The sequence below is a fragment of the Aythya marila genome, assembly GCF_965140915.1.
Source record: "Aythya marila genome assembly, contig: HAP1_HAP1_SCAFFOLD_937, whole genome shotgun sequence".
Classification (NCBI taxonomy): Eukaryota; Metazoa; Chordata; class Aves; order Anseriformes; family Anatidae; genus Aythya; species Aythya marila.
The window spans coordinates 12,077-23,712 of NW_028137168.1; the positions used below are offsets into that span (position 1 = coordinate 12,077).

At 41.0% G+C, this 11,636-nt stretch overlaps 1 pseudogene across 1 annotated transcript; it reads left to right on the plus strand.

Annotated features, from left to right (window-relative positions):
• The first annotated feature begins 888 nt into the window (after positions 1 to 888).
• LOC309891126 (ubiquitin carboxyl-terminal hydrolase 42-like) lies at positions 889 to 10,006 on the plus strand (annotated as a pseudogene). Its single transcript has 13 exons — positions 889 to 1,117; positions 1,868 to 2,068; positions 2,665 to 2,775; positions 2,935 to 3,037; positions 3,242 to 3,309; positions 3,466 to 3,536; positions 4,068 to 4,150; positions 5,069 to 5,180; positions 5,558 to 5,698; positions 5,893 to 5,993; positions 6,457 to 6,598; positions 7,279 to 7,980; positions 9,392 to 10,006. The product of its transcript is annotated as a ubiquitin carboxyl-terminal hydrolase 42-like (transcript).
• Positions 10,007 to 11,636: the final 1,630 nt, after the last annotated feature.

The window sequence follows — 11,636 nt, forward strand, 5'->3', positions numbered from 1 at the left end:
AGAAGCAGAAGAAGCCCAGGGAGAAATAAATTTGCAAACATGCTCTTCATGCTCTCCTTTCCGAAGATTTCTCTGAGATATAGCCCATCCTCTGTGGGTTTTGAGGTATATGGTTCCCAGGAGTGAAAAGGAGGGCCAAACATCTCTCCTCTTGGATCTCAGCATGCCAGGGCTTTGGTGTACTGCCACTTACAGCTCCGCTTTTTCACCTGGAAAAAGCGACCGCATGATGTAGACTGAGGAGCCCTCACAGATTAACTTGCTATCACCAAGTGACGCCCATGAAAGGTGTATTTAAAAGCTAGGCTCATTATAGAATCACAACAAACCCCTCATGACTGGTGCAGTAGACAGTGAGGTAGAGGGCGAGCCCTGGAAAGACAGAAGAAAAGTAGCAGTGAGTTCTGGGTACCTTTGTGCAGACGAAACAGAAAAACGCAGGCAGTGAAGTAATAGTGTTCCGTTACTAATGCCAGCAATAGATAATTGCAACAATTATCTATTAGATCATAGGTGCTAATTAACAGATAATTGCGCAACTCCGGAAATCAATAAATAACTGATTCCCCTCAGAGAATGTCTTCTACATTTTTATATTAAAAAGACTCCAGAGTTGTAATGGATTAAAATCCTACGGAAGGGAAAGAAATGGCATCAGCCACTAGTTCTGCAGAAGCGAAAAGTAATACTGATAGAGTTTAGATGGAAATTTTCACTTTGTGTGTTTAGTTTGGGGATTCTTTTTAAATCATTCATACCAGCGATTTAGTTCTTAAGGCTGTTTCTTTGAGATTAAGTGACAGGACTTCTGTTACTCTTTTCTTCTTGGAGTGCTTCTTGATAGTCTTACGTCAACCAGAACTTCTGTCTCTGTCGCAGATGTGAACAATGACCGTAGCTAAGAAGCCCAAATCTTCAAAGCCTAAAAAGCCCTCTTCAAGGCGGTCTGGCAAATCCAAGAAACCAAGTCCTAAAATACTGATGTCACGCACCGCCAACTGGGGCCGGATAGTGCCTGCAGAAGATTCAAGCCAAGTCTCTGTGGCCCAAGGACGTGGAGGTGCTATTTACTGTAGATCATCTGAAAAATCTAAGGCTTTTGCCCCAAGAGATCTAAGTAAGTGTGCGTTCTATCCTGCCTCCATTGTCTTCAAAGCAAAAGTAGAAAATGCAGTTCTTACTTGTTGCACTGATAGAGAAGGGGACTACTGTGAAGAAAGACTTCAAAAGCGAATCCCCTAAGGCAACTGAAGTGACTGATGTTACAGAAATTAATTTTGATATATTTACAGTCAACAGAGAAATACGGGGAGCTTTTTGTAATGCACAGATTCCTCCATGTCTTTTCTGTTTTGCAGAGAAAAGTGTTTGATTGTTGCTATTCACAGCTTCCATTTTTCACAGGTTTTTTGAAGGATAACATTGCTCAGGAAAAAATCTGGTATCTGTAGGGGTACCGTCATTCCTAGTTCCTAGTTTTTACGTTTTTACCGTATAATTTCAAGTCTAAGTTTGTGGTTTAAGTTATAATAAGGAAAAAAACAGTAGTTGAGTTAATCAGGTTAAAGATTATAGATGGAGAGGAACTTGGCGTTAGGTGCTACAAACAGAATGGCAGTTAGCCTTGCCTTAGAAGAATTAAAATGGTTGACTAAAATTGTTTTTTTTTTTTTTTTTTTTTTTTCCCCCAAAACATTGTGTTGACCAGCCAATTTGAATTTGGTGGTATTAAAGCTGTCTGCAATAAGTTTTTCTGGTTTGGATTGTAGCTAGCTCCTCTAGGTGCTCCTGCAGAATAGTATTTTTTTAAATACCTTTCTTCGAAACAAACAAACAAGATCTCTTTTTAAATTTAACTTTCTTGCAGTCGTTAATGATGGAATTGCTCCGCCACAGAGCATTCTTTTTCCACCTGAGAAGATTTGTATGGATTGGCGAGAAACACAAAGTGTTGGAGTTGGCCTGTACAATCTTGGCAACACATGTTTTCTTAATGCTACTCTACAGTGTTTGACCTACACACCCCCACTTGCCAATTACATGCTTTCTCTTGAGCACAGCCAGTCATGTGAGTACTTTCTAACAGTATTTTGAATCTGTTGGATAGCTCTGAAGGTGAAAGAACAGCAGTGATTCTGTGAGATAAGCTTATTTGCCTGATTTTACCTGTAGCAGCTGGCTTTGAGCACTGTATTAGCAGTGGGCTCCGAATAGCATATGGAGTGCAATTAATGCACCATGTTTTATTTATTTAGTTAGTTATTTGTTTGTTTGTTTGTTTGTTTGTTTATTAAAGGATTATTTATTGCTTCATGGGAATAATGAAGTGCATTGGACAGTAATGCATTTGGTAGTAATTTTAGAGAGTAATACATTTTGCAGCCTGTGGAGTTCACATTCCTGTCAGCCTTTACAACTGCGACTTTGCAGTAGTCTTTTAGATTTCTCATCACAACATGCATTTGAATACAGGCTTAGTGGATATTTTTCTTCTGTCAAGTTGTGTGAAATGAAATGTTACAAGACTGTTGGGACATTGGCATCTTGGGAGAATAGAATGTAGCAAGGAGAGTGGATATGGTATCTATAGCTTAAATTGTACTTAGATGTTTGTAGTTCTGGATATTTCGCTGGACTGGGATGCTTTGTTCTTTCACTCTTCAGGTCGTGAACAAGATTTTTGCATGATGTGCACGATGGAGACTCACATTAACCAGGCCCTGCGTTGCACTGTTGATGCCATCGAGCCTACGCATGTTATCAGTAATCTCAGTCGTAAGTGGCTTCAGATGTGTTTCTTTTCGATAGCTTGTAATCTTCAAATAATTATTTGATGTGTCTAAGTGGTTTTAACACTCCAATGAAGAGAGATTTTAGAAATACAAGAATGATTTCATTTTTAAATGAGGTCAATACTATCATCTTCTTATTTAGGAATAGGACAACATTTCCGTTTTGGCAGTCAAGAAGACGCACACGAGTTCTTGCGCTATACTGTTGATGCTATGCAGGAAGCGTGCTTGAACGGAAGCACCGAGTAAGCATAAACAAGTTCACTTTCATACATTCTCTAGCACCTTCTAGTCCTTTATTTACTCTCAGAAATGATCTCTAGCACCTTTTAGTGCCTTATTTACTATCAGCAACGCAAGTCTACATCATCCTTGGTTTTCATCAAACTCTTTGAAGAGTTAATTCTGTGCCTTAAATCTTCTGAGGTCTGATTATAATTTATTTCCAGATTGGACAGATCTTCTCAAGCTACCACCATCATTCATCAAATATTTGGAGGATTTCTAAGATCGAGAGGTACTTGAAAAAATATTCCTGTCCTTAGAACTGATCTGTGTCTTTTGTCGGTAGTAAAGCAGTCTGTAGTTTGTCTAAAGTAGTATCTGTCAACAACTTGAATTTGGACAGTTAGTCTCCTTCACATAATGTTAAGCATTTATATTTTGTTTCCAGTGAAGTGCTTGAATTGCAAAGCAGTTTCGGATACGTATGAGGCATTTCTTGATATCACTTTGGATATAAAGGTAAGATGTTTTCTAAATATAATTCATGATGTTTAAGTACATGCATAACTTTCTAAATTAAACTTGTTTAACTTAAAAAACCAAACCACATATAATGTTAAAACGTAAGAGCTTGGTGGTGCTAAGGAAGTGGATTGGACTTTGTCCTTCCGTGGAACCCATGTAAATAGTCTCCACATTTGCATTGGGTTTAAGGGGAAAGAATTCTCTTTCTGCAAAAATTATAATGCTGTCCTACTTCTTTGTTGTTCTACCTCAATATACATCTAATTGTTAGACTGATGAATTTGTCCCCAGTATTGATGACAAAGCACACTGTAGATGCTGTCTAGGCTACTGGAAAAGTATTTGTTCCAAAGTCAAATGCCTTCCAGGTGAGGTCAATGCTGAGCATGCTCTTTCTGCCTCCTTCTTCACAGTGCTCCTAGTAGATCGCTTGAGTATGTTAGTAAGATTCTCTTATAAACTACTAGTATGTCTCTGGAATTGTGAATTACGGTGACTTTGCGCTCTTCTTTCTCGCTGCTCTAGGCGGTTTCGTCTGTTAGCAGAGCTCTGGAACTCTTTGTGAAACCTGAAGAGCTGGATGGAGAGAATTGCTATAAATGTAGCGAGTAAGATTTTGACGAATTAGGTCTTAATCCTAGATGTCAGTTTTCTATGTTGCATGACTCTGTTGGACTACCTCTAAACTTTGGATCTACTTACAAGTTTTGTGGAAGTTTATAAAAGACTTGGATTTTTGTTTCCTTGGAGGGGGGAAGTCTTGTTCATAGGCATTCCCTATGGGTTTGCAATTCTCTGGCTTGTATTTTGCCATCAGAATTCAAAAAGAGCTACTTTTGTTCTTTCTATTTATTAGCTCTCGACAGTACTTTTCTTGATGTAAACTGCCCAGTTTCCGTTGTTCTCTGGGCTAGTGGCTAATTTTCACTGCTTACACCGTAGGTCCTACCTTGGAGCGGGCAATGTGTCAAACTGAACTATTTTGTTTCAAAGGATGGCAGATGGTTTCAGTGTCTTTCCAGACAAGCTCAGTACATGAAGACTTCCTACTGTTAAATGTCTCCCTCCTGTAGAATGACCATGTGCTTCTGTTGTATTTTTGATGTTGATAGTCGACCTATGTTGGAGATTATTTGCAATTTCTAGCCCTGGGGACCAAGGCTCTCTCGTTCCGCTTTCAATATTTGTATTTCCCTTGAAAGCTGAAAGAATGTATCCAGGATTGGAGTTCAAATAGCCACTTTTGTAGACCAAGAAATGGTACCTTGCCATCCAACCTGGTCATACCCTTTTGTGAGAGATTCCTGTTCCCGCTATGCTCTGAGTTGTTGGGAAAATTGACCTTCTTCTGTGTATTAACAAACCTGACACGCAGTGCATGGGTTTATGAAAAGAAAAAAGACCAACCTATTATGCAAGTAAATATCATTCAAATAGCATAGGCATGCGTGAGACATTAAAAGGAGTTTGTTTTGGGGGCGAAAAAAGAAGATGCCTTCAAACACTTCTCTCTGCTTGGTTTTAAGGTGTAAAAAGATGGTTCCTGCATCCAAGAGATTTACCATACACCGTTCTTCCAAGGTTCTCACAATATCACTGAAAAGATTTGCAGATTTCACAGGTGGAAAGATCAACAAGGTATATTTACCACTGTAATGCAACTATATCATTGTGTAATGGGACATCCCCCAAAGCTGAAAGTTGTTAATATTTTCAGACAATAATTGTAGACTAACGACTATGGCTTATTCTTTCTCTTAATATCAATAAAGTTCCCGCTTGACAAGAAGCATATGCTTTCCTCTGAGAAGGCTGATTCATCAGGAAACAGTTCTCTGCAACTTCTAGTCTTAACCGTTGTTTATGGGAAGACTTATTTGTAGTGAATCAAGAAATATATTCGAGAAATATATTCTAGAAATCAATTCTAGTCTGTGTTTTTTGGAAGTGTTTTTCTCTGGCTAGTCCACGAAGTACTCTGGGATAATTTTTCTATCTTCTTGATGTCTCTTTAGGAGGTGAAATATCCGGAGTATTTGGACCTGAGAGCCTACATGTCGCAGTCAATGGGAGAACCACTGCTCTATGCCTTATACGCGGTGCTGGTACATCACGGTGTCAGCTGTCACTCAGGACACTATATATGCTATGTAAAGGTAGAAGTCAACAGCATTTCTAACAGGGTAAAGGTTGTGCTGGCAAACCAATTAAAGCATGACTAGCAGCTACTGTTTCTAGGGAAAAAGATTTCATTATATTTTTATTTGACACGTGTGTATTTTGTTCCTATCCGTGATTTCAACTGGAAAACGTGCAATTCACCTAAAGAAATCATTGTCTTTATTTGCAGGCTGGTAATGGACTTTGGTATCAGATGAATGATGCTAAAGTAGTGCGTACTGACATTAAAAGAGTTCTTGGTCAGCAAGCTTACATACTTTTTTATATCAGGTAATAACAAATCTTAAATTGTGTTCAGAAGAGATTTACTTTCCTGTTATTGATATTTTTCTGTTTTGCAAGTGTTTTTCTTGCTATCCCAGGAGAAGATTATTATTTGTCTAATTCAGTTCTGTCTAACCTGAAATTCTCTGTGTCGTTTATTATCTTTTGTTGCTTGGCCTTAAACTGCAGCACTTGTGTAAATTGCTATCTATGTGTTATCTGTAGCTGGCTACTTTAGAGAAGGAGAGAAATGAAGGTCATCTGTGGTGTAAGAATGAATTATTGCTCTGCAAGTGATAGTCTTAGTAGGAAGACTGTTCTCTACTTTTCAGTCTGTAGTCTTGGCGAAGCCTTCTGTAGAGAAGGCTTCCATATCGTATGAGCTGTTCCTCTAAAATGATAGGATGGGATTTAATCCAAGAGTAGGCTGAAAGAAAAACTAAACTACGATCACTGCTCTTTTCTGAAGGCGCTATGATTTGACACTTGGAGAACGTGCGTTTTACTTGCCAGCACCATCTTATCCCTGTTCATTCCCTCCTGGTCAGCAGGGGGCTAATAGTAAGCAGGCTGGATTTCTGGGACCACGACTTCTTCCTCATATGATTAAGGTAATTCAGGGAAGCGGGAGGGCAGATAACGGCACCAAACTGCTAGTGGGTTTGGGGTTTGGTGTGGGGTTTTTTGTTTGGTTTTCGGCATCTTAGTTTTGTTTTCCTTCCCACGCTGCAGCTTTCTTCACAGCCCTCATGCTACAGCCAGAGTCATTCAAACAGTGGTTACTGCTAAATTGTGCAGCCATGCGACTCCATTACTTTATACCTCCAAGACAGCTTTCTAAAGCACAGAGAGCTACGCTCTTTGACTATTTAAGCAGAGTGTACTAATCCTCAAATCATTTAAAAGAGGACTTGTTTTTCCTATCCTCGTCACTTTAGCTAAGACAGGGAAAACTAAATGTCTTATTCCTGAGCACCAGAACGATTACTTCAGGCTTTTCAGGGTATGTTTAAAGGGGAAAATAAATATATTTGGGAATAGCAGCAGGTAATGTTAAGTTGCTTGGCTGTTTTTCAAAGATGATGTTAATTTGATACCAATCTGCAGTAAACCAAAAGCAGGAATTGAATACGCTTATTGGACTTGCATTTATCCTTAAAGGGCAGTGTGTTTTTCTTTTTAGGTGTTAAGACCATTTGTAGAAACACTCAGTAGGAGAGTTTTGTGTTTCAAAATGTTACATGCAGTGTTTGCGTTAATCCATCTTGCAATTTCTTCTTTTTAAATACAGAATTCAAGCCGTTTAAATGGAAATGGATCCATAAAAGAGGACACAAAGACCACTGGTGTCACCCTAAAAAGGCCATCTTCAGCACCACCAATGGCCTGTGTTCAAAACCAGGCAATTACCAGGCCTTCAATGACTGATACGTCAAGAAAACAGAAGATCACCATCAGTATTCACAATAAATTGCCTGCTCGTCAGACTGTGTCACAGCCTGACTTTCTTAGCAGTGCTGTGGAGGATGAAGATCTCTACCAGGCTGTTCCTTCATCCACAATTACAAATTCGGTAATGCAAATGAAGCAAATGCAAACAAACAAAAAAGTTTCTGATGAAATTTTTGTGGAGCCAACAGTGAATGAAAATCCTAAACTCAGCTCTGATAACACAGTCCCTTATGGTGCAGAATCTTCAGGAAAATCTGAGGAGGAGTCAAAGGGCTTATTTCAAAGGAATTGCAATGCAATGTCCTCTAATGGAATTTTGGTTGGAAAGGTAGTCCGTACATTGCAGCATTCCAATTCTTCCTGTCAGAATGCTGACAAAGGAAGATCCCAGCATGAGCTGCCAAAAACAGATTCACTAAATGGTGCTATTAGGTTAGTTAATGAATCTAAAGAAAACGGACTGAAACTTGATGATTCCACTTGCCGAGTTGAACCTGTTAAACCTTCTGAGATGTTCTTTTCTAAAACAAATGGATCGCTTGAAACATAGATTTGCTCCATCGAGAATTTCTCACCTACGATGTATTCGGGAGTGTTTATTAATTTGCAGACCTGAGCTTACATTAGAACTTGTCAACTTAAGCTCAGCTGAGATAAAAATTCCTAAGTTTCATAAAGTAGATTTTGGGGGGTGAGTTGGGGTTATCTTTGAAGTGTAGATAATGCATACAACTGACAGCGGTCTTGCTTACCATTTAATGGAGACATTCTGACAAGACTAGTCCTCAGTACTACTACAAATAGTATTTTTTTGTCTGCTGACTTGTGCGTTTTAATTGCAGATGCCTGGAGCTATGCCTTCAGTCAATCGAGAAGTCATCACGGAGTCCTTCAGAGCCAGCCAGCTGAACAGCTTGTCAGAGGAAATGAGGTAAAATGAGCACAGTCTGATTAAGACAAGACTTTATGGAAGTTCGTTACAGTTTTATCTGTCTACTAATAGTATTTAATGGAAGGATTTAAATTAGTACAATTCCATACTGTGTGTCCAGTGTCACGAACAGAACTAATGATCAGCACTGAGCATATCACTCTGATGCAGGTTGGTGCCTCAAGGAGAACTTGTGTTCCTTTATAGAATGTTTTTCCATTTTTCTCCACTGTCTGGAGAAACACTGGCTGTTCCCCGCTCGCCCCTATGCCTTTTTTCTCAGAGCAGCAGGTGGAAGGAGACAGATGCGTTTGCTTTTTTAGTGCAATGGCTTCAGAAGCAAGAGGGGAAAAAGCACTTTCTCTGGGAGCTGAAGAAGGTGTCCTAATCACAGGAGAGGTTTCTAAATGGCATATCTTTGCGAGCGTTCCTGTAGTCCGGAGGTTTTTGTTTGTTTGTTTGCCTTTGGAAGGTTTTACTCTTAATATTCACGTCCTTCAGCAGAAGTGAGAAATGGGTTTTTATTTTATGCAGTGTTGCGGAACCTCCGAAATCTCCTGGGAATGATGAATACCTCGCCCAGTACCAATGTGATGACCATGGAGACAAGGAGAAACCAAGAAGATCAAAAGAACGTGACCTCATTTCAAAAGAAAATGTTTTGTCCGGCAAAGAGTCTTGTGAGCCTGGTGAGAAATTGCGGCAAACTTCCTCTCTCAAGTCTGACACTGAATGTAGCTCTAACAATCTTTCTTCCTTAGCTATTGCAGATAGACGCCAAGATACAAAGGACAAGACTAAAACCACTGAGAAAGAGCATTACCGAAGCAAGAGGGAACATGCTCCTAGTGAAGAGAAGGAGAGTCAAAAAGCAGGTCCTTCCAGCAAGAGGAGGTGTTCTCAGAGCGTGGAATTTGTTGAGCAAAAGAGTCACAAGCAGGAGTACTGGGAGGGAAGCAGGTACAGATCTTTCCCTCGTGAAAGAAACAGCCCTGAGAATGGCAGAAGAGCAGTCAAATATTCAAAGTACAGATCTGGCAGCGGAGGAAGATCAGAACAAGGTAGCAATAGGTACTACCGATCCAAAGGGGAAAGAAGTTGGAGCAGAGAAAGATACTATCGAGACGAAGCACGGAGATGGGAAAGATGTGGCTATTACAAGGATTACTATTCACCTCATGCGACAGGAGACAGTAGAGAGAGAAAGTTCTCTCACGGCGATTCAGCCTTTGACAGATCGACTGCAACTTACTACAGCAGGTCACATAAGCATTATCATTACAAAAGCGGATGGCCTCACGGTTCCCTCTTGAGAGAGGAAGATGTACGTCGCTTTGGCACACCCCGAGCAGACTTGCATCGTTGCTCGGTACCTCAGCAACATTCCAGAAGACATTCTCGTGAAAGACATGCGCTTCCACCTGTGTCAGCTCATTTGGAGAACTGTCGCCAGAAAACTGAAACAGAAGGAAACAGAAAAAGAAAATATACCCGTGCAGAAGGTAGTGAAAGTGAAATAGAAAGGAAAGACAGAAAGATAGAAAAGGAGCTTGTAGGTGGTGAAAAAAATGCAAAAATATCACAAGTTCTGGAAGAAAAAGAAGTCTAAGGATAAAGATGGAGAGAAGGATTCCAAGTAAGCAAGGATTCCAGCATACTCCGCATTTTTTATCCTAATTCTTTTCTGGGTGCTTCTCATGTCTTCCTTTTATTTTATTTATTTATTTTTTTTTTCTGGTAGTTTCTAAGTTCTTTAGATAGCACCAGCTGGCTGGGGATCATGTTGTTAGGTTGATCAGTGAAGACAGGAAAGCTCTTGCTGAATTGTGTCAGAGCACTAGCTTTGGACCACATAGTTCGAATCACATCCGTACACCATTCCAGATTAGGTTAAAAGATTTTTTCTGCTTGCACGTATTCCAGAGCTAGCCGTTGTTAATGATCTGTGTACAAACCAGGACCTATGGTCCTTCAATCTGACGGCTTAAGTTTGCTGCATCTAAAGTAAGTTGCGTGTGCACAAAGCACCACAAAATAGCTGACATGCTGCAAATCATCACCTGTGGTAAAATAAATCAGGTTTCATATAGGCAACAAGTGCCACATCTTTTTTTCCCTTTTTAACTTGCATGTTTCTTTCAGACTTCATGATTTGTGTTTCTGTGCGCTCCGCTTTGACAATGCCAATCGCAAGCGTAAGAAAAAGAAGAAAAAGGAGAAGAAAAAGAAGAAAAAGGAGAAACACCAGGAAAGCGAAAGGCTCCTTGGAACACTTAGATCCTCGTTTCCAGAAGATAACGCGGGAGAAGAAGGAAGAATGCCATCCTCCAGATGGCTCTTCATGTCAGTAATGCAGAAGTGAGAGCAGTAAACAACCTTACAAGGAAGGGAAGACTTCCAGTGCAGGCGAAAGCAAGAAATACTGCTCCATCGCATCCAACGACTATACTAAAGGTAAGCGGCCGCAGCGTGTGTGAGGAATTTCTTTTATATTAATCTCGAGATTATTTCAAACAGTCTTGAAGTGCTTGATGACTTAACAGTCTGCAGATTTATTATCAAATCAAAAAAAACCCCCACTTGGTAGACTATTTTTTTCCCAGTTTTGAATGGCCACTAGGAAAGAAGGCCTGAAATAAAGAGGTTAAAGGCAAATGGTTTTCATTTGGTTTGATGATGAAGTGGCAAACAAGAGGAAGAGTTGCAAGCTCCCTTCTTAAATTCAGTCCAGCCAAGTAGGAAAAGTAAATGTGGACAGCTGTATCTTGGCAAAGAAGATAGTAGGGAGCAAGGAGGTTCAGCAGTCAAGATGGAAGGTGATGCCATGAGGCTTAGAGGCTAGTAATGTTCTAATGAACATGGCCAAGTCTTGCGCTGGGCAGCCTGCTTGGGTCCAAAGCCTGCAGTCCTCCCCAAGATGTCGGCGAGGGGCTGGTGAGCCGTTGGGACGGAACCCCCGTTGCCCGGGTTCCCCAAGCAACCGCCCCACTCTCCAGCCACCATGGCAGGTCCAGCAGCCGGCTCCCGCTCCTCCCGGGGCTGCGGCCCTGCTGGCGAGCCCAGCGCCCCAGAGCTCAGCCCAGCGCCCTTTTTCCCACAGAGGGTTTCCCCAGACGGCTTCCGCGGCTTGCGCAGACGCAAAACTCCCCCTTCGTCGTCCCAGCCGTGCCGCCAACGGTGGCTGCCTGGCTGCTGCCCTCCCTCCCCGGAGCGACGGCGCTGCCCTTGCAGCCCCCGCAGGTACCCACCCTCCCCTCCGCGCTGCC